Below are 21719 nucleotides of genomic sequence, written 5' to 3' on the forward strand. Positions count from 1 at the left end.
AAAATGCCTTAAAATAGGAATTTAATCGATTCTGCGGCGACACCGTAGGAAGACGCTGCAAATCTGGTGCACGCGCGCAATGGGAGAGGGAAACACGAGCGCGGCGGATTCCCAAAATTTGAGGTGCGTTCGTTTTGCTCAGACGAGCGCTTGCGGAGCTTCTAACTTTACCTTTTCGGCGCGCCGGTCCGTGCAGGTGACAGGTGCGCCTGCACGGACCGGCGGCGCACCTTGGCGAGTGCGCGTTGCGCGCCGACGCAAACACGGCACAGCCGCGCGATCGTTACAAGGCGGGGGGGGCTGGGGGGGCGAGCGGGAGAAGACAACACAGTCAATAAAAATCACTAATATTTGCTCACAGATTAAGAGAGAGAAAAGAAACCGAACAACCCAAACCTTTATCTGCAGCCAGTTCAAATCATAGCTTGTTTTTTTCCTCGTTGGTTCTTCCGGTGTCGTCCTATCGGTCTGTCATTTTAAGGAGAAGAAGAAGAAGAAGAAGAAGAAACAACATCCTTACGTGATGATTGCAGTCTGCATGGACGCTTTCCAAGTTTCTTCAAAATACGCGGCTTATATTGTGGCTCTCGCTTCATGCGTCGAAGCCCGGCACAGTTCATTTCACCCGCTTCAGAGAGAGGCGGCTTAGAGAAAGAGAGAAGAGTGAGAGGAAAAAAAGAGAGGGAGAGGGAGAGAGAGACGGACAAACGGAGAAAGGGGGGAGTAAAAAAAAAAACCAAAAAAAAAAACTTCACGTTCGCCCAGAAGATGCTCACGTTTGGCTCTCCTCAATTATCCCCTCCCGTGAAGATAGGTGGCGCGTGTTTCAGGGTTCCGTGTTATACGGCGAAGAAAAGGAGGAAAAAAAGAAAAGAATGTCATTAGGAGAGGCGTAACACGTCAGTCCCTACCCAGGTTTGTTTCCTGGAGTGGGTGTAAGACATCAGTTGTAACCTGCCTAGCAGGAATAGCGGTCCCTCCTCCAACTATTTCTAAGGCTTTATCATCACCGTTGGAACAGGATCCGCTACTCGTCCCCGTTTCTCACCGACGCGCTCCCACATCACTTCCCGCGACCCGTCGACGAGATAGCCCCATTCAAACAGAACAGGTACGTCTCCCCCCCCCCCTCCCCATCTGTCTCCCTCTGTCTCTCTGTCTCTTTACCTTGGTAACCACTTTCTGACAACAGGAGGATCCACGTTTTGGGAGCTCGCAACTTCTTCCAAGCCAAATCCGGCCGAGTTCCCGCTCCGCGTTACGCAGGAGTTGGAACCCGCAACTTCGCCTTACCTGCACAGGTGGACTAGGTGCGTTTGTTTTCCCACCCGCGACGGAGAGCAACGCTACTCCAGATTTACAACAAGCTGAAACCAGGGTGGATGGGAGGGGAGGGTGGCTGAAGAGCCTATTTTTGCTGGGTTTTCGGTAGCTATGTGCACGTCGCCGCAATGGTTTTTTTTGGAGAAAATGGACCCAACCCGCGGTCCTTCATAATCTCCTCTTCCCTTCGTTATCCGTCTTTACTCCGCTTCAGCTCGTGATGTGTCCGTGCCTGGTCGTTGCATCCGGCCGTGTGTGTGCGTGTGAGCTGCACGAGACGCCACAGCGAACCCCCCTCCTGTCCACACAGTCCCCCGTCACCGGGACGCCGTTTTGCGCAGATTCGTCAGCCGAGCCGAATGTGCCATACATGCGGGCTATTTTAGTCTCGCAGCCTTTTTTTTTTTGTTTGCAAGCCAGGAATGTCATTTCTGTGTTAAAGGCTCCACAAATACCCCCCCCATCCTCACCCCCACCACCACCCCCCCTCTCCGTTTCCAATTTAATGCCCTGCGCATCACGGTGCGCTCCACGATGATTTGGCACATTTAGATAATTATTTCCGAGCTGTTATTTATTGTATGATGGCTTCTCGATGTCGCTTAATCATTCCCAACTTCTGCGCCCCCCCCCCCCCCCGCTCGCTCGTGCGCGTTTTAGTGCGGGGCGAAGTTTCCCGTGTCATAATAAGACGCTCGCCGAGGCCGTAAAGGATATTCAGCCCCGGCCGAGGGGTCAGACCACTTGATTAATTTCCACTTTGCCGTCTCCAGTAGGTTGAGATTTGCACGTGAGCCCCAGATATGACAGATAATATTTGGTGCGTGCACACGTCTCACTCCTTTCTGCAGGGGCACAAATACACATCAACTGCTGACAGTTTCTTTTCTCTCTTTTTTTTAAGGAGCCACAGTTTTGTTTTAAAAGCAAAAACGGTTATTAACTAAATTGTCAGTTGTTTTTTTTTTGTTTGTTTTGTTTTGTTTGTTTTTTTGCTGCTGTTCCTAGTAAAATAACACCGATGGAAGTCAACGTGTGAATTTGTGTATTAATGAAAGGTAAAGCCGCAACGACGTGCGCTCCCCGCCTCAGCCCCCGCTGGCTGCTCGGCCGTCCCCGGCGGGGACGGCCGGTCAGCGCCGATGGGGATGAAGCGGCTCCGGTCCGGTTCAGTTCCACCAGCGCGTTTCCACACGCGGCCGAGCAGCCTGGCGCGCTGCTCCGCTCAGCCTGCGTATCACTGCTGGACTCCATTATCTCTCTTAAACTCTGCGTGTGTGTGTGTGTGTGTGTGTGTGTGTGTGTGTGTGTGTGTGTGTGTGTGTGTGTGTGTCCGGTATAGATCTCGAGCCTGCGTGCCGCGCCGAACCAGGGGGGAATCGAGTCCATGCGAGCTGCCATCTGATCCGCACGTATCGATGAAGCAAGAGATCATGGCGGATGGCCCCAGGTGTAAGAGGCGAAAGCAAGCCAACCCCAGGCGGAAAAACGGTAAGAAGACGAGGGGGTGGTGGGGTGGGGTGGGGGGTGGTCGCTGACACTTGGCCGTGTGGCGGCCGCCGCCGCCGCCGCGGCTCCGGGGAGGTGGCGGCGTGCTGTGCGGAGGGAGCGCCGGTGCGCCTTTACGCGGCGGGTGGATACGGGACGCTCTCAGAGCCGACAGAGAACATCTATATATACGGCAGTGTTTCGGATTAGAAAGCCCCGCAAAAACACACGATGAACAATAAAATAGTCTTGTGTTTGTTGGGTCGTTTGCATCGGTTTGGTGTAAGTTTTTTTTGTTTTTGATTTTGTTTTTTTTTTGTGCAACTTTTACACCCTTTCGCTTTGCGTGTCTCGGTTGATATACACGACCCAAGTCGGAGTTGTTGGAAAGTTTGGCGAGTGTAAGTTGGCCCTTATGGAGAGGGGCTGGTGTGGGTCAGTTGGTATTTGTCGATATTTGTGTGAGGAGTAATGCTCATTCAGAGGAGTGTGTGGCTGTTGTGTTCTCCCTCAGACTGAAGTCTTGTGACTTTGGTTGTAATTCAGATGAAGGCGTCGCTGGCATGCCTTGTCTGTGTCGTATTCTCTCTCTCTCTCTCTCTCTCTCTCTCTCTCTCTCTCTCTCTCTCTCTCTCTCTCTCTCTCTCTCTCTCTCTCTCTCTCTCTCTCCCTCTCTATGCAGGCCTCCTTTTCTGTCCAGACATTATTTAACTATATTATCATGCATTTTCGTTGTTTTGACGAGTGAATCCTGCAAACAAACGCAGATTATGGACAATAATTATATATTCTTAGTGTTCTGCATCCATCAACAAGTTTATTATGGCCGAGGTGTCATAGATAAATTCTGTGGCGTCTCCGTGAAATAGAGGATATTTGTCGGAGCTGGTCGGGGGGTTAGAGGGGGATTTGAGGGGTTTTCTTTCCCAGTGGAGTCCACGCTTTTTTCCCACAGGAGGCAAATCTGCAGTGACACTTCATGGCCCCGTTATTTGTGATTGTTCCAGTCGCTTTAATACGCCGGAGAACTGAATATATAGGTTGCAGCCAAAAATATACAGGATGTGATGTGGCGCGGTGGGGTTTCATTTCGCCTCTCCGCAACAGTTTGAGCCTGTCCCCCCCTCTTTGCTTATGTTCCAGATCAGATTTCATGTATTGATTTTGCACAATGAATATAAGACAGGCATTTTGTTGTGCACTGAATAACACGGGGCAAACACGTTCCACCTGTTTTGTAAAAGCAGACCGGGGACGGAACCTGCAGGCGTCAAAATGCACTGCCTGGTCCAGGATTATGTGCAAAAATAGTGTGTGCAATATATTAACTTTAACATGCACAAAGTGGATGGAGCACAAAAAAATTAATCCAAATCTGTAGACTAAAAAAAAAAAGGAAGGGAGAAAATAGATGCATGCACCGTTTTAACTTTGTGTTTGTTTTTAATATAGAGAGGAAATAGACTACATACCATCGTAGTTTAGGAAATGTGGAAGACGAGTTTCTTTTCTCTCCTATAACAACTAGGCACAGCCCTCTCTCTCTCTTTCTGTCTGTCTGTCTCACTCTCTATCGCTCGCTGATGCCCCCCCCTCCCCCGGAATGGAGGGGTTTATCCGGCCACTCTCTCCTCCTCTGCCTGCCTCCATGGAGAGATGGCAGGACAGGGCTGGTGTGTGACGGCCGATAGAATAAGAGACACACACACTCCAGAAGCAGACAAACCACGCAAATGTACTCAGCAGCGTGAATGTATAAATTCCATTGTAGGATATTTCCGATTTCATCAAGACTGATGAGGAACATTTGAAATCCCTCTGCAGAACCATGATATGAGCAGACCTGTGTAACGGGGCATATTTAGAATTACAGCTCATTTCATGGCTTGGTGTTTTAGATGTACACAGTCATGTAAATGCCACCCCTGGATATTTTTGAAGGGAGTTGCAAATGCTTGATTTTAATAAAATCTTGCTAATTCTGTAATGCATTTTAAATTCAACTGCTGAGGTTATTATGACTTATAATTTTGCTTTAGTGAATTCTAACATATTTGTAATTTTAAAATTAAAAGAATCATGAATTGAATTCTTTGTGATGGCAGGGACAGTTAGCATTTGTGCCAATTAGTGTTAATGAGCTGCTAGCTCACCGAATCTTTGTGGCCACGACATTCTCATGCAGATGACTGTTGGCCTTGAGGGCAGTAGGTGCTGCAGCTTCACCCCCTCGTTGCTCCGTGCACGCCGTCCGTTCTGTCATGCTTCACCCGAACACATGTGAACTGCACCGTCTTCACCGTGTCGTTGAAGCCTTTTGCACCTTTTGGTTGATGATGTTGTGCGATGAAGAGTTTAAAAAAGAAAAGAAATGACATTTTGCACTCAGTTCTCTACAAGGACTACATTGGTGTCAAAAAAAGAAAAGGGAAAAAAAGAGAGAAACGTCTTTTCCTGGTGTGAAACTTTATCTTGACAGCATGCAGCATTTGAGAGCTTGGCTTTCGCCAGGTGTTTCTTGTCACACCCAGCTGTGAACCCCCCCCCCACACACACACACACACATACGATGCACACGTACACACACACGACACGCACACAGGAAAATGTATTGCTGGAAAAGTGCTCAGTGCACCTGTCATTATTTTCAAATCATTCAACCAGTGCTAGAATCGAAAACATGTTTTTCGCTCTTTTTCTTTTTTCTTTTTTTTTTGTTGTTGCGCGTAATCATGTCTCCTCAGATTCTGGTGTCAAACAGACGGTTTGAAACAACCAATTCCCCTTTTGGTGTCACTGCATGAAATCCTCTGTGAATGAGAAGAATGGGAAAATAGGGAGTTGAGAGCCTGATAGCATCGTTTTAGATAAACCTTTGATTGTGCGTCACCCCGGATGCGTTTTGCACATCAGGTTGTACCCTTGAAAACACACTGATTACATAATCCAAGGCGGCAGCGGAGAAGCGGGCCCGTCCCTCTCTCTGTGTGCCTGCGGGAGTTTGATACAACAGTCTGAAGGTGGTTATTAAAAGTATTATGTGCTTACACTCAAGGTGGAGGATAAAAAAAACAAATAAGAAAAGCAGAGAAAACGGGGAGGGAGGCAGGGGTGGGGTTTGTCTCCTCTTTAATTCTCTCTGTCTTTTGGGGGCTGCACCCTTGCTTTCAGAAGGCAGACAATCGGACAATGCCCCATCTCTGCCAGCCTAAACAATGTGTTCATCTCTATCATTCTTTAGTCTTTGTAAAGTTGTACCCCCCCCCCAAAAAAAGCTGAGGAGGGGTAGAATGGAACAGGCGTCTACTTTTCTCCCCTCTTCTTTTTCACCTTGCCCCCCCTCCCAACTTCTCTGCCCTACCCTGCTCTATGTTCTATACATTCACTCCTCCTCCTCCCATCCAACAACCCTCTTCTTCCCTCCTCATACGTTTTTGTTTTCTTTCTAACCGGGGGGGGGGGGCAGTATTTTCTGCCTCTGTCACTTAGAAGATGGGAGTGAAAAGGGGGAAAAACTGCAAGAGAAAGAGAGAAGGAGGACAGGTTCCGCGGGGTTCAGTTGTGGACAATTGATTGTCAGTCTTAATGTGTTTCATTTACATGTTTGTGCCGTCAATAGTGGTGTGGAGGGAGTTGGGTGGGGATGGGTGGAGGGGGGGTGTCTGTCCACCACGCCATTCACCGCTGCCATTCCCATACGGACGAGCGGTTGTCTGAAACAGCCAAAGCAGACATGACACGTTATTCCCGATGGCTTTTTTCCCGCTGAAAGAAGGAAAAGAAAGAAAGGGGGAAAAAGAGAAGTGATGGACTGAGGCCTGTTTTGTGGTGTGCGGCTCCTGTTGAGAGAAAGGGATTATTTCGTTTAAGCAAGTGTAATAATTACTCTGTGATATTACAGAAGCAGTCAGCAGTCTGTCTGCAGTGGGGTGGGGAGGGTTCGGTGGGGGGTGGGGGCTTCTGCGTTTCTCACAGTATTGTCGAGTCAATGCACTGGGAGAGTCCTAGATAGCCGGGGCTGGAATGAATCTTGTGGGATCTTTTGTAAGGTTAGCCTCGCGGCTGGATCACGCAGCCAAATTCCAATCAGCCCGTGTAAGACTAGCCAGCGGGACCGTTTTCTTTTTCTCAATGCGGGCTAATAAGGGCACATATTTGTCCTGTCACAACTACACATAGCACTTTGGCGTGCTGCGTGAGGCCTTCTCATTTCCAGCAGCGTGCGGGAGCTTTCTGCATCCGTTGATTTTTTTTTTTGTCCCCCCCCCCTTCCTCTCCCTCGGCGGCAGTCGTCACAAGCTAAATATATCCGTCAGCTCAAAGTGTGCGAGTCAAGTGTATCGCCAAGCGTATGAAAATGAATGGACTTCACCGAGGAGATGAATGTGATTTCAAGCATGACATGGGTGCATATAGAAGCAAAGGAGGGTTACCCTATCGGTGACACAGTCATTTTTATGACATGGAAACAAATTGAATTCTTTTTTTTTCTTTTTTCTTTTTTTAATATATATTGTTTCAAGCTATCCAATTCAAAAGCTATCTAAAAGAGCCTGGAAAATTTACTGTGATTGAAATCCTGTTTATATATATATATATATATATATATATATATATATATATATATATATATATATATATATTTGTGTCCTAGTTGTGGAGATACAGTTGTCACACTGATATTATATTTCATTCAACAAATCCTTAAGGATGAACTCTCCAGAAGGAATCACGGCTATTCCTGAGAAAGAGTGTTTAGAGCGCCGCCCCACACACACACACACACACACACACACACTTTGATAGGGCAGATAGAAGCAAATAGCATGGCTTGGCTGTGCACCCCCCCCCCCATCAAAAAAAAGTAAATATATAAATCACCTTCATCCAAATGAGAACCTCAGTAGCCATCATCCTGGACACCGGCAGAGAAAAACTTAAAAACTTGCATCCATCACCCTGCACCAAGAACCACTTCGGACATTTTTTTTTTATTTTTATTTTTATTTTCATTTTACTTTTTTTTTTAACCCTCCCCCTACCCTTCCCACCTCCACCAATCTCCCTTCCTCGACCGCCCTGCTTGTGTGAAGATATTTTTTGCCCGGCGGTGAGAGAACACACACTTGCAGAGGCAACCGCGAGCCGTGGACCCCTGACACCACGGGTCTTTGGAATGCCTTAGGTACTATTTCACTTTCGCTCACATCAATGCTGACCTGAATGCCTTTCATATCTGATCCGGCGTGTCTCTCCTGGTAAACATCCCCCGGGGGGGAGAACAAAGAATGGAGCTTCTCCTCTCTCTCTCTCTCGCTCTCTCGCTCTCTCCCCTTCTCCTCTCTCTCCTTCTTTTTCTTCTTCTTCCTCTTCTTCTTCTCCTTCTCCTTCTTAATCACAATTCAGACCCTCTCGCCGCCAGCAGCAGGGCTGCACATTTGCATTCAGCGTCAGGGAAGGGAAAAAAAAGGGCCTGAGATGAAAAGGGGGTCGAGAGAGAAAGAGGGAAAAAAAGAGGAAGGGGGAAAAAGAGAGGGAGAGAGAGAGAGAGAGGCAGAAGGGGTGGGTGGTTGAGGGAAATAACTGGGGTGTTTGTGGTTGTTTGTTGGTCCTCCCCTAGTTACAGGCCCTTTAATAGCCTCCTACACTACCAGGGACCCCCCCCCCCACACACACACACACACACACCACAGACAGACAGACAGACGGATAGTGTTACAAGATGGCATGTCCGCACTATTCGTGGCCACTTGCTCTCACACTTAAGGTGAAAAACAATGATGTGCAGTTTTACTTATTTTTTATTTCTCCATTTCTCGTTTGGACACGAGAGTGGCCGTGTCACGACAAATTCTGTTAACGTCAGTGCACGTCTTTGATGCCGCTGTCTGTGTTTGTTAATGCATGTTTGCTAATGTGTGTGTGTGTGTGTGTGTGTGTGTGTGTGTGTCGCTTGTGCAAGTGAGTGTATGAGTGCGTATGCCTCTAACTGAGCAGGTGTTTGGAAGGTCAACATGATTTTTGTTGAATGCTTAATTCTTTTAAGCTCTGCCATTTTAATACTCTGTTGGGAGAGAGGGTGGGGGGGCACCTTGTCACCAATTGTTTTTTACACCTGCACTTTTTTGGATGACATGGACTGGCTTTGGTAGATTTCCTGCATTGCTTTGCTGGGTTGATGGGTGAGATATCTTTATCGTCGGAGACCCAGACTTGGATAATATGCAGATCTTTGAGCAAGTTAAAGCAAAGATGGTGAAGGGGAGATTTTTTTTCAGGGGGGGGGGGGACCCAGAGCTTTAAATACATCATGTGATATGGATTCTCTCTCGCTCTCTCTCTCTTTCTTCTCTTTCTCACCCAGAACTTTTTTTTGTTGTTGTAAAGATGAAGGATTATCAGAACCCCCCCCAATCCCAACGTCCTTGCGGGGCTGCGTAGGATTTAGGCAGATTTACTTCAGCAAACACCTTTGGACACTGGGTGGGGGTGGGGGTGGGGGATTGGTGGTGGTTGGAGTCTGTTTGCAAAAGGGCCCTTTTGTTCTTAAGAGGTGCAGGATAAAGTCTTACCAGGCAACCATGATATGAACCCCGTGCTTTGGAGATCTGGGGCCGGGCGTGAGGGGGGGGGGGGCTGTTTAACTCTTTGCGGACGACACTGTTATTCATTCAGCCCCATGTGTGTATTCTACACACATATCCCACGGAATGTTTTGCAACCGGCGGTGAGGCGTTGTGGCTTTTTGCATATGAGTAATTGTGTGAAAGCTCAGAACTTGGACACAGTAGTGTGTGTTTGACTGTGTGTGTGTGTGTGTGTGTGTGTGTGTGTGTGTGTGTGTGTATGTGTGTGTGTGTGTGTGTGTTTGGAGATTGGAAGGGGGAGTGGCATCTCGGTTTGAGCTATGCAGGAAGTCCACACTCGCAGAACCATATCTGAGTACACACACACACACACACACACACACACACACACACACACACACACACACACACACTTAGGGCGGTATCTGCTGCTGCCAGGGACGATGAGAGCGGGAGCATCAGTGTCTGCAGAGATCCGTCGCCTGGCTTAACACTAACATTTGAATCAGCCCATAGGGAGCCAACTGACCACTTGTGCGACTTCTAAACTACAGTAGTGACGTAAAGTTAAAATCAATCTGGTATCTTGTCCAAAACACAACACTATGGCTTGTTTCACCTGTTTAGCTTGAGTGTTTAGAGATGCGGCTGTTCTGGTATGTAACCACAGCACACATCCCTCAGAGGTCATGTTGAGAAAGACAGAGAAGAAAACACAACGCTCTTTTTCCCCCCAGATGTGTAAAGATGGAACTAGTGTTGTGGCAACTCCCTGGTGGAGAGACACTGGAATTTAGGTCGGAGTCTGTTGTGCTGTACAACACTGGATGTAGATTGGTCTGATGCAGGACAGAGGAATGACGAGACACTCGTGCAGTGGCCGCCACTTAAAGTGGGTTCTGTTTGACCCATAACCCATCATATCGGCATGGAGACGAGGTGGCGGCCTAAAAGTGTCCGTCTCTAACCTGATGAGGAGACCTGGTGCAGCCTTTCCTCTTTGTCATCGGTGAGCATCTTTCTGTCTCTCCGTGACACGGCGGTCGTCATGAGTCCAGGTTGGGTGGACGTCAACGACTCGGGACGGTGTGAAAGAGGGAGTGATGGAGAGTGATGGAGGAGAGGTGACAGACGTAAAGGTGTTTGTGGCGTCGCTCCACCGCGCTTCTGACCCCCCCCCCCACCCTCTCTCGCTCTCTCTCTCTCTCCGTCTCTTGCTCTCTGTCTCTCGGTGCTTTGACAAGTCATATCTATCCTCCTCCCCTCGTACCCTCGTATGGTGATTTATGCCTGCTTTATGTCACGCCACTCCGGCTAAAGTTGCAAACAGAGACATGTTTTCTCTCTTGTGCCGTTCATCCTTTTTCTTTTCATCTTTTTCCTTTCACCTCTTTTCTTCACCTTTCTTCATTTGTGCCTGTTCCCCCCCCCCACCACCAGCTGTCTTCCTTCCTCCCTTTGTCTCCCCTCATTTCGTCTCTTTTCTCTTTCATTCCCTGCAAATAAGACAAAAAAGCGAAACGGAAATTGAAACTTCAGTGGCCTGGCAAATAATTTGCATGCATTTGGACTTTTCATTTAGGCGTGTGCCGTCTTTTACCCAAAAGCCGGCATGTTTTATGCATTGCGTCGTAGGAAATGCATTTTGAAATATCATGCCTCATTTGGCTCCTTCTCATGTGAAAATGCAAAGTCTTTATTTGGCCCATCCGCTCCGTCTCGTCCTGCTGTTTGCACTTATTCAGTTGTTGCGCCGCATCTCGCCTCTGATTCCCGGCATTTTCCACGCGCCGACTTTTCCCCATTTGTGAGGGACACTCGCTGCGCCAGGCGACAGGTTGCTGAGCAGGTGTAAACCAACATTTGGATTCTATAATTAAATAGCGGCGAGAGAGAGACGTCATAAACACTCCCTAAGCAATTTGTGGAAAGATACAGTAGGGTGTGTATGGATGTGCTTGTCAGAGAACACAGGAGGAATGGTAATGGCAACACAAATGTCCTTATAAATCTGGTATCCCATCATTCTCTGCAGACCCACTGCCGGTGTGCGGGTTTAAACAGCTTGATAAAAGATAGGTTTGACGTCTGAAATGTACATCGGGTCTGCAGATTTATTCCGTGCAAAGAACCAACAGGTTGCTTTTCAGCAAGCTTACACGACGAGAAGGTCGTGCAGAAGGAGTCATCCTTTCTGTAGCACGCTACCGGGATGTTTCTGAAGATCTCAGATGAAGCAAATTTGCCGTCATCCATATAGTTTAAAAATCTAGTGTGATTATTCTTGACGGACAGTCTCCAGTTAAAGCAATGTTGTTTTTAAACACACAAGGAGCGTGTGTGCGTGCGTGCGTCTGTGTGAATATATTCACCTTGATTGGCCATTAAATTTTTTTTTTCCTTTTTCGGCACCTGCTGTTTCAGAGATGACACCTTTGTGCAAACAAGTGTTGAAAGCAGTCTTCGTTTTTTTTGCTCTGAAGTCGGCACACTGCTGGGCACACACCACACACACACACACACAGTCTTTGATGTATGTTTGATTGTCGGGTGGAAGAGCTCTTCTGGCAAGGTCACGGCCGTGTGGAACAATCAATAGCAGATCGGCAGATTAAGGCACAGTGACATCTGGAAATCTGGGGCTTTTCCACATATGACTGAATGAATTTTCAAACGCACCCTCTCACCTTTAATAGGAGATAATAGAACATGCTATTTGATCAGGGCCCGCTTCCAAAACATGCTTCATTATTCAGAAGGTAGCTTGCCTCTGCGTTACCTAAGTGCACACTTCCTCCTACCTTTCTCTCTCTCTCGCTCTTTTTTTTTTTTTTTTTTAATTTAACGAGGTCTTGTCTCCCCTCGTTTGTGATCCCGTTTTCCGGGACCGGCGCGGAAGTGAATTCAGATGTGTTATCTCAAAGTAATTGCAGCTGATTGCCTGGTGAGATTAGGATGAAATTAGGTCATTTTGTAGCCGTGCAAATTTCAGTCACTTCCAGGCTTTCATCTCGGCGTTGATCAAGCGCATTCCTTAAGCGAGGGCTGCAGCGAAAGAGGAAACGGTCGGAATTATGCACTCCCCTTGCTGTTATTCAAACATACATTTAACCTTTGGCAAGAGTGAGCCAAGGAGGAATAAAAAGAGCGAGCGAGCGAGAGAAAAAGGAAGAGGGGGGGGGGAAGTAAAGGAAAGCGTGTCCTTTCCCCTTTAAATGTCATCCGCGGTGCGCTGGACATGTGTAACGGTAGCACGCTGTTAAGTCGACCCCGGTAAAAAGAGCTCCGAGAGGTGAATTCACGTGTTAATGGGTTTTGACTGGAGAGGGAAACCCCCACGCCCACCCCCACTCCCCGTGCCCACCCCGCCTTCCCGGAATGGCCCGTGTCCCCACCGCTGTCGAATGCAGATGTCAAACAAACGCTTCCTCAGGTAGCACGGGGATAATCACACCGACAGGCCTGTCCTCAGCCTTTCTGACCTGGCAGGACAACGGTGGATGGGGGGGGGGGGGTCGACATGGCTGAGCAGGGCTCTCTTTGGTTTTCAGACTGTACAGTTATAGTTTAAGGATGGACTCTGAAGAGATTTCGGAGCCACAGGTCAACTTCTTATTTTTAAATTTAAGAGAATATAAATTAATCGAATTGACGATGTTCCCCAAACACAGGCTGTCTGATGATGGAGGTATCAGACTCAAGGGCCAGACTCAAGGGCCATATTCTACGGAGCAAAACCGGGGATGTTTGTGACAACGCACCCACCCACACACACACACACACACACACACACACATCATTATCATCATCATCACTGACCACTTCCCATAAGTTTCATCTTTGGTTACAAGTCGAATGAATGCCTCAAGTTTTACATTAAAATTACTTTTTTTAAATTAAAAAAACATTACAAATCTCAGCTGCAGCAATTTTATGGGCTTGTAATGGTCGAGAGTGCGCGTGATAGTTGATACTAGTATTTGAGTCATGCTTAATTTCCATTTTATTTTAATTTCCATTTATAACAGTGAAAAAAAGGCCCCGTGGGCAAACCAAGGGGTGTTTCTGGGGACAGGACCAGCTTGGGACAAGGCACCCGATCCGGGGACTGTCCCTGCAAAACAAGTGACATGTAGTCATCCCCGGATAGAGATGCGATATCTGGACGTTTCTGGCCCAGGTACTAAAGTTATAATCAAGAACAGTAAACTTGTTGCTGCGTTTTAATGTGGATAATTTATGCAAAATCAGTCAGAAGCCTGGAGAGGGTAACACCTTTGTATAGTTTGTCCTAGAACACTAATAGGAACAGGCTAATGCCAGGCTAGCTATGTTGTGTACAGTTTTGGTCTTGGCCTTGTGAGATTAGTGTCTGCATCGCCGGCTAAATCTGGACGTAGGGGTTTCTATTTAAGGTTGGGGTCTGTTTTTACGCAGACAACAGTTTTAATTCTGTAATCTTTGGTAGCTCAGACATTCAGGATCTGAACACCCGCTCCTACATTTGAAAGCTTGTCTAGTATCGATATGATGGGGACATTTCAGGGAAATTTGTCACGTCCTTTATCGAAGCGTCCTTGCTTTGACCCTTTTCAGTACCCTCGGCCGCCTTGACCCCGAGACGTGAACTTTTTCTCTAAAGATAACAAGACAGCAGACAGCAAGCAAAACCAGTCGACCAAAACAGTTGAGTCAGTTAGCCGGCTTTTTGACTGCTCCACGAAACGTGCTCACACACACACACACACACACACACACACACACACACACACACACACACACACACACACACACACACACACACACACACACACACACACACACACACACACACACACACAAACACACAGGGGGGGACACCACTTCCTTATCGCGTGCCCATACTTCTCCAGCATTCCTGAGATGAATCCCCCTCCACTTTGTTATTCTTACTACTTAGCCGTATTGGAATTAGCACAGCCATCAAAGGAGACCTTGTACTTCACATATTTCACCCTCTCTCCTCCCCCTAACGCCCTTATCAAACGCTCATACATTAGTGCCCATGCAGGAGGCAGACGGACAAAGGTATTGAGCCTGTTGTCCGACATCAAAGTGATGGCGGGGAGGGGGAGGCAATGGCGACTTCTCAGATCGAGGCGTTTCTCTACGGCCTATCAGTCTGGCCGAGTGCTCGCTCTGGTGTTGTGTTGTAAAAGCTTCATCACATAGATATCGACACCGTGTTGTAGAGCATGTGCGTTTTTAGGGAGTGTTCTGCGATTTTGTTCTGTTTTTTTTTTTGTTTTTTGGTGAAGATGGAGGAATCACAGTATTTCTTCATTTGCAGGTTTTTCTGCATATTTACTTACAGGATGAGTTGAATTGAGTTGTCACAAACCTTAGAGCTTCACAGACCTGTTAAACACCCATTGGAGAATTTCAAAAATAGCTTAACTTAAACGAGAAAATATGCATTCACCTTGTTTTTTTTATTTAAAAAAAATTTTTTTTTGGTATTTTACGAATGTGATGCCTCCTTCTGACAGCAGCGCTCGACTCCGCTGTCTAAACTGGCAATCCCAGTATCTCTAATGTTATTACTTTTCATAATTAGTAACAGCAACATTCATTCCACGACTGGGGGAAAGGAGTATTCCTTAGTAATTAAGGTAATGAAATATTCATTCATGCTACCTTTTTGCAGCAGGCGTGCAAATGAGACAGCAGTGCTTAATGCCCTGCCCTGTCTCTGGTTCGTATTATGATGGCAGACTGGCACATCTGCAGTTACAACTCTCACTGACACTGGGTGTTGCTTTTTTTTTTTTTTTTTTTTTTTTGGTGGGTACAGTAAGAGAGGGGCTCTCCCTCTGGGTGATCACACCACCCTCCCCTCCAGAGCCTTCAACTACATGCTGCATGCTGTCTTTCTTAACCTTGATCTGTGTGTATTTTTTTTTTACCTCTGCCCACAAATACACTTTCATAGATACACACACGTGCCCACAAAATGTGCACAGGTCAGCACACACACACACGTACACACACTCACACAAAAAAAACCCTGTCCCTTCCCCCGCCTTCTCCTCCCCAAACGCAGAGGTTACCTTTTCCCAATGGTGCGAAATCGACTTGACATAACTGTTCATCAGTTTCAGGAGCTCAATACCCCTCCAACCTACCCCAACCCATCCCAGTCCAACCCCCGACACCCCCCTGGGGTAGTTTGCATCAAATCAAACCCAGTCAAGCTTCAAGTGGAAATTGGCAGGCCAGAACCTGACAGTGGTGGAGAGAGAGAGAGCGAGAGAGAGAGAAAGAGAGAGGACAACAGAGCGACCGCGGGGAAGGAGACAGCTTGCGTGCAGACAGGCAGACAGGAGAGCCACTGGAGGCAGGGATGACAACATGGAGGGTGACCCCCCTCCCCCATCCAACCCACCCACCAAAAACTCCTCCACCCTCCCATCCAACCACCCAATCATCTTCCTCCATCCTCCAGGCCAGCTGAAGGTAGAGGCCTCCTCACCTCCTGAGGAGAATGAGGGGAAGGGAAAGGGGGGGAGTGGGTCAGAGGTCGGAGAGTAGATGGCACCCCTGTTGATAACCAGTTATCAGAAGGACATAGCGCTTTATTGATGTCATCCCACAACTGGAGGATGTGGGTTTAAACGCCCCGTGTGGTCGTACCTGTCGAAGTACCTGTCTGAGCAAAGTGCTATTCTTCACCAGGACGTCCCATGACCTAGATCACCTGACAGCCGCAACCTCACCTTGATGGGTTAATGACGTAATTACAGGAAAATATTAGATGAAATAAAAATATATGTGCTTTGGAGACAGCTGGAAAGTACACACACACACACACACACACACACACACACACACACACACACACACACACACACACACACACACACAGAGTATGTGTGCAACTACATGCACATGCCCTCTTGCACATGTATTTTCAGACACATAGGCACACATCCACAATCTCACAAAAACATGTACTAAAAATCTCCTGCATATTTGGACACAAACAGACACACAACCAGACACACACACACAGATAAGCATATTTTAGCATGCATGTGGCAAATACACACAGCCTGACACACACACACACTCTCTCTCTCTCTCTCTCTCTAATTGGCAGAGTCACAGTAGACACAGATATGCAGTCCTGTTCCTCCTTTCTCTTGAAATTCCTCTCTTCCCGTGTCCCTCAGAGGAATGGAGATTAAGACTTGTGATGAAACTTTTAGCGATTTTCCTGCTCCAGTTCTGTCTCTGCCATGTCATAAAGCAATCTGCTCTCTCTTCTCCGTGAAAAAAAAAACCCACGCCGCTTCCCCTCACGGCGCCATGGAGAGCCCTCCACCATATATTCTTATTAAGACCGAGCGAGTTAGGTGAGCGTCAGTCGTGTTTTTATTCATTCCTCCTTCGCTCTTTTCACCCCATCTGACGTTGGCACATATTTTAAGTGTGTTTGCCCCTGGAACAGCCAAAGAACCCCAGAGGATTGTTATCTGGTCTATTTTTTTAATCTTTTTTCTCCCTCTTTCACACACTTTCTTTCATTATCTCCCCTTCACCTTGTTTTCACTTATAGCTTCTTCTCATCTTTTTCTTATGGTGTTTCTTTAACCTCTTCACTTGTTTCCTCTTCTTTGATTGATGCCACCTTCTCTCTCCATCTCTCGTCTCTCGCCATCTCTCTCTGTCTCTCTCTCTGTCTCTCTCCATCTCTCTCATCTCTTGCCATCTCTCTCTCTGTCTGTCTCTCTACATCTCTCTCGCTGTCTCTCTCCATCTCTTTCTCTCTCCATCTCTCACTGTCTCTCACCATCTCTTGCTCTCTCTCCATCTCTCTCTCATCTCTCCATCCCTTTCTCTCCATCTCCATCTCTCTCTCCATCTCTCGCTCTCTCTCTTCATCTCTCCATCTCTCTCTGTCGCTCTCTCTCTCTGTCTTGGCTTTTGTGTGACAGGCACTTGTGTGACGTTTCTCTGCTGGCCGTTGTTTGTGCTGGGGCGGCATTGAGGCAAAGCGGTGTGACGGCAGAGTTTTGTTAAGCCGCGGACAAAGGCCTCGGAGACGCCGGGGCCCGGCCTTTGTCCCACGCCCATATTGGCCCTGCCACCGTCTTGCAGGATTTAATGCTCTGTTTACCTCCAGCCAATCACCAGTGATGTTGGAGACGTTCTTTCTCTCTCTCTTCTCCTTTCTTTGAACCCCACCTCCGCCCTTCCCCGAAATGATTTTTTTGATGTACCCACAGACAGTTGAAGGATTTCCGGGTGTTTGGAAAACCTGGCGCATCAGAGGCCTTAGATAACTGGTTTCCAAAAAAAACACTGCCAATGACCCAACCTTGCCACTGCTGTGCACAGGACACTTCAGTCTGATTTGAATAATCCAGAATGTTCCTTTAAGCAACACGGAATATCCCTTCTGAAAGACAAAATCGCCGCTGCCACCTGGCCTGTGCAGCACGTCTGGAGAAAAAACACATGACGTGTTTTTATTTTGCCAGTTGGGGTCTTACTTACCCAGCGACTCTTGCAGCTTTGCCTTGTTTGTTGCCATGGTCTCGAGTGTGTTAAGACTAGGTGTCGGTTGTCATAAATGAGATGTGTCTGTTGTAAAAAACTAACAACACGTGCACAGTTTCGTGTAAATATTCTGGGTTTTTCTGAATTTAGCCGCAAATACAGACGTGTAAAATTTCTGTAGTGACCGTCTGTACTTTAACTCTGCGCTTAACCTGCAGCTGATTTAATTTCTTCGATTTGATCTTTATTTTCATTTCATGTTTTACCCCAGTAAGTCATGCAACCTGCACTAATGCTGAAAAGTGACTGTGCCAGTTTTGTTCAGGCAAAGTCCCCTCAATAAGTACCTTTTCTCTGCACACTGCTGGGTGTGTGTGTGTGTGTGTGTGTGTCTGGACCGTTGGAGTTTGCTTGCATGGTCTTTGGACAAACTGAAAGCGGTGCTCAGTGGGATGAGAGAATGAGTTCTGTTGCGGAGAGAGGAGGAGGAGGAGGTGTTTAGCAGCTCAGTCCTGGAAAACCCACAACAGCTAGCTGTAGTCAGCTAGCCGGGCTCTACTCTGAACCTACAAACATATCAATTAGTTTAACAGTTTATTCTGTGTGCATTCAGATTCCTGTCTCAGTGTCTGATACATGAGGCTGAAGGATGAAATGAGGCAAAAAGTTAAGTTTCAACCTCGAGTTGTCATCAGTCCTGCAGAGTGTTTCTCACTCCGGCCAGCTGGGGTTGAAATGATGGAGAATACAAACGCTGAAGGCGAGGTTCATGTGTGAGAATCACAGTTTCATCTCATAGTGGGTTTTCATATGTGAACTTGATTTTTTGTTTTTTTTGTTGGGGGGGGGGGTTGTCAGAGTGAAATTTTGGTTTTCATATACTGGGATTGGGAATCCCGTGAACCCGGTTGGGATAAGCAGCTTTGATAATGGATGGATGGATGGGATTGTGACTCGATGGGTCGCTGATCGGGTCTCGTATTAAGCCGCAGTAAGAGATAGGGCAATAAGTTTACTGATGAACAAAGAAAACGTCTATCTACAGTATGTATATAAGACTGAGTATTTGTTTATTTTTTTTGAGTTTTCTCCTTTTTCTCCCCAATTGTATCTGGCCAATTACCCCACTCTTCAGAGCCGTCCTGGTTGCTGCTCCACCCCCTCTGAGCAGACAGGGGAGGGCTACAGATAACCACATGCCTCCTCCCATACATGTAGAGTTGCCAGCTGCTTCTTTTCACCTGACAGTGAGGAGTTTCACCAGGGGGACGTAGCACAAGGGAGGATCATGGTATTCCCCCCAGTTCCCCCTCCCCCCTGAACAGGCACCCCGATCGACCAGAGGAGGTGCTAGTGCAGCGACCAGGACATATACTCACATCCGGCTTCCCACCCGCAAACTCGGCCAGTTGTGTCTGTAGGGATGCCCGACCAAGCCGGAGGTAACGGGGGTTCGAACCGGTGAGCCCCATGTTGTTAGGCAATGGAATAGACCTTCACGCCACCCGGACGCCTGAGTATTGCAATTTTACGATAGCAGTCATGTGACGTATCCAGAGAAGATATATCAGCGACGTAACAAGCCTGTATTGGGATTTACTGTTGTGTGTCAAGGCCAACAACACACATTTTGACAAAAAAACACACAAAAACAAAACGACAAAAAAGTGAAGATGTAGGCGTTTTAGGGAAATGTGCCCCGGCGGTGACTTTGTGTGTTCACTGCTGCGGTTTGCATCCACATTAACGTTAAAAGGGGAAGTTTCAAAAAAAAAACCAAGGGCCAATAAACGCAGTATAAGGCGCCGTCATCGAACCCAATGATATTTTCACGAGCGCATAAAGATTATGAGTCCTTTCCAGTAGCGCCCATCTGTGCCTCCATTTGCGACTATCTGCGACATAGTTAAATGGGGTGGGGGGGGTGACTTTCATTTGGTTAAATAGTTGGCTAAAGGTCGTAGGAAATAAGACGAGACAGGGATGTTGTCTCACCGGTCCCCTTTGTAAGGAGGACTGAGGACACGGGAGAAGTGATGGCAGCAGGTGGTGTGAGGTGGAAAAGACAGGAATATAGACAAGAAGAGATGACGTGAAGTTAGGAAAACATCACATCTATCCGTGGCTTCATCATCTGTCTCCGCAGGGAACTTGAGCAGATGGCAAACATGGCGCTGCAGAGTGAACTGGCGTTTATTGGGTTAAAAAAACAATTTATAAACAAACTTAGTCTATCCGAACCGTCTCTCTGCTCGCCACCGTTCTTTCTACACCCTTTCCCTTTTCTGCAAAAACAATTACAAAATTACAGTTGATAAAAATTGTTGGGCGCCAGTATTTATGCAATCAACATAACGAAGAAACAAAACAATTTAATGTGGAAAAATCATCATTCATCTGCATTATAATTGCCTTCCTTTCACATCTACGGGGGACGGTTAATTAAAATTGTGATTAAATGCGTCTGTGCTGCCTAAGATGTCTTCCCCCCCAAACAGAGGTGCTACAGAATTTAAAAAGTAAAGAGAGAAAAGGCTAATTAGCATTGGAAATTGAGAAATTGCCTGCAAGAATCGGTGTTAATTTCAGTCACTGATGAGGTAATTTATAAAGGGGCGCGCTGAGGAGACTGTGCAAAACAGGAGATTGCCACACTACCCCTCCAACACACATGCACGTGTGCGCGCATCGCGCTGCGCCAGCGCACACACACACACACACACAGACCCAGTATGCAGGTGAAGCTGTTTGCAAAATAGTGATCCTCATTTTGAATTCTGTCTTTGCCAATCACTTTCAGAATACACCCTTATCCACAACCATGAGGAAAACAGGATGGGGACAGATGGATGGAAGAATAGATAGATAGATGGGTGTGTGGATGGATGGATGGACGAATAGATAGATCCACCACCTTTCTTTCAACTTAAACTTCTCAAATGCACTCTTCTTTTTTTCTTCCCCTGTTCAGATATAAAAAGCCACGAAAGAAAAGATTTAGGAGAACATATTCCTGCCAGGTGGGAGGGAATAAGGAGATGCATGCAAGTGAAGAAGTGAGGAGAAAAGAGTTTGGCCAGTTGTTTTGTTTTTTGTTTTTTTGTGTTTTTTTTTTCCAACCAGTATCGTCTTTGTTCGGTCTCCAGCCCCTTCTCATGTCAGTGGGAAATAGCCTGTTATCAGCACATAGTCTGTTTGTGTGTGTGTGTGTGTGTGTGTGTGTGTGTGTGTGTGTGTTTCCCTAGGAGGAAGAATGTTGTTATCATTGACACCCATGTATTTTGGAAATATCCCCTTGTGGGTTTGAATGGGGTTTCCAGAGCCCTGTAGTGGACTGGGAAACTCACTCGAACCACGAAATGCAGCCATTCAGTTCAAGTAGGTCAAGAACCAGAAACACCAAAAGTGCATCATGTGGTCTTTCCAAGATGGCCGCACCTTGCCATGTCTCACTTGTTGGAGCTGAATTTCTGCTCTAGGGTTTTGGTGGCTTTGGTCTTCATTCTGCTCAGAGTTTCCAGAAAGTTCTACACAAACACTCTCTATCTATCTATCTATCTATCTATCTATCTATCTATCTATCTATCTATCTATCTATCTATCTATCTATCTATCTATCTATCTATCTATCTATCTATCTATCTATCTATCTATCTATCTATCTATCTATCTATCTATCTATCTATCCATCCATCTATATATCGATCTATTGGTTTATCGATGTATCGGTCTATCGATCTATCTGTTGAGCTGTCTATCTGTATCTCTCTGTCTCTGTCT

At 46.9% G+C, this 21719-nt stretch overlaps 1 protein-coding gene across 2 annotated transcripts in view; it reads left to right on the forward strand.

Annotated features, from left to right (window-relative positions):
- The first annotated feature begins 449 nt into the window (after positions 1–449).
- The window catches only part of zeb2b (zinc finger E-box binding homeobox 2b), a 53177-nt gene continuing 31907 nt past the window's right edge, over positions 450–21719 (forward strand). For both annotated transcript variants that reach the window (XM_056301064.1, XM_056301065.1), the window contains exons 1-2: positions 450–1111; positions 2666–2814. The gene's annotated coding sequence lies outside the window, so the exon portion shown is untranslated. The remainder of the gene's footprint in view (positions 1112–2665; positions 2815–21719) is intronic.

The sequence above is a fragment of the Lampris incognitus genome, chromosome 21 (genome assembly GCF_029633865.1).
Source record: "Lampris incognitus isolate fLamInc1 chromosome 21, fLamInc1.hap2, whole genome shotgun sequence".
Taxonomy (NCBI): Eukaryota; Metazoa; Chordata; class Actinopteri; order Lampriformes; family Lampridae; genus Lampris; species Lampris incognitus.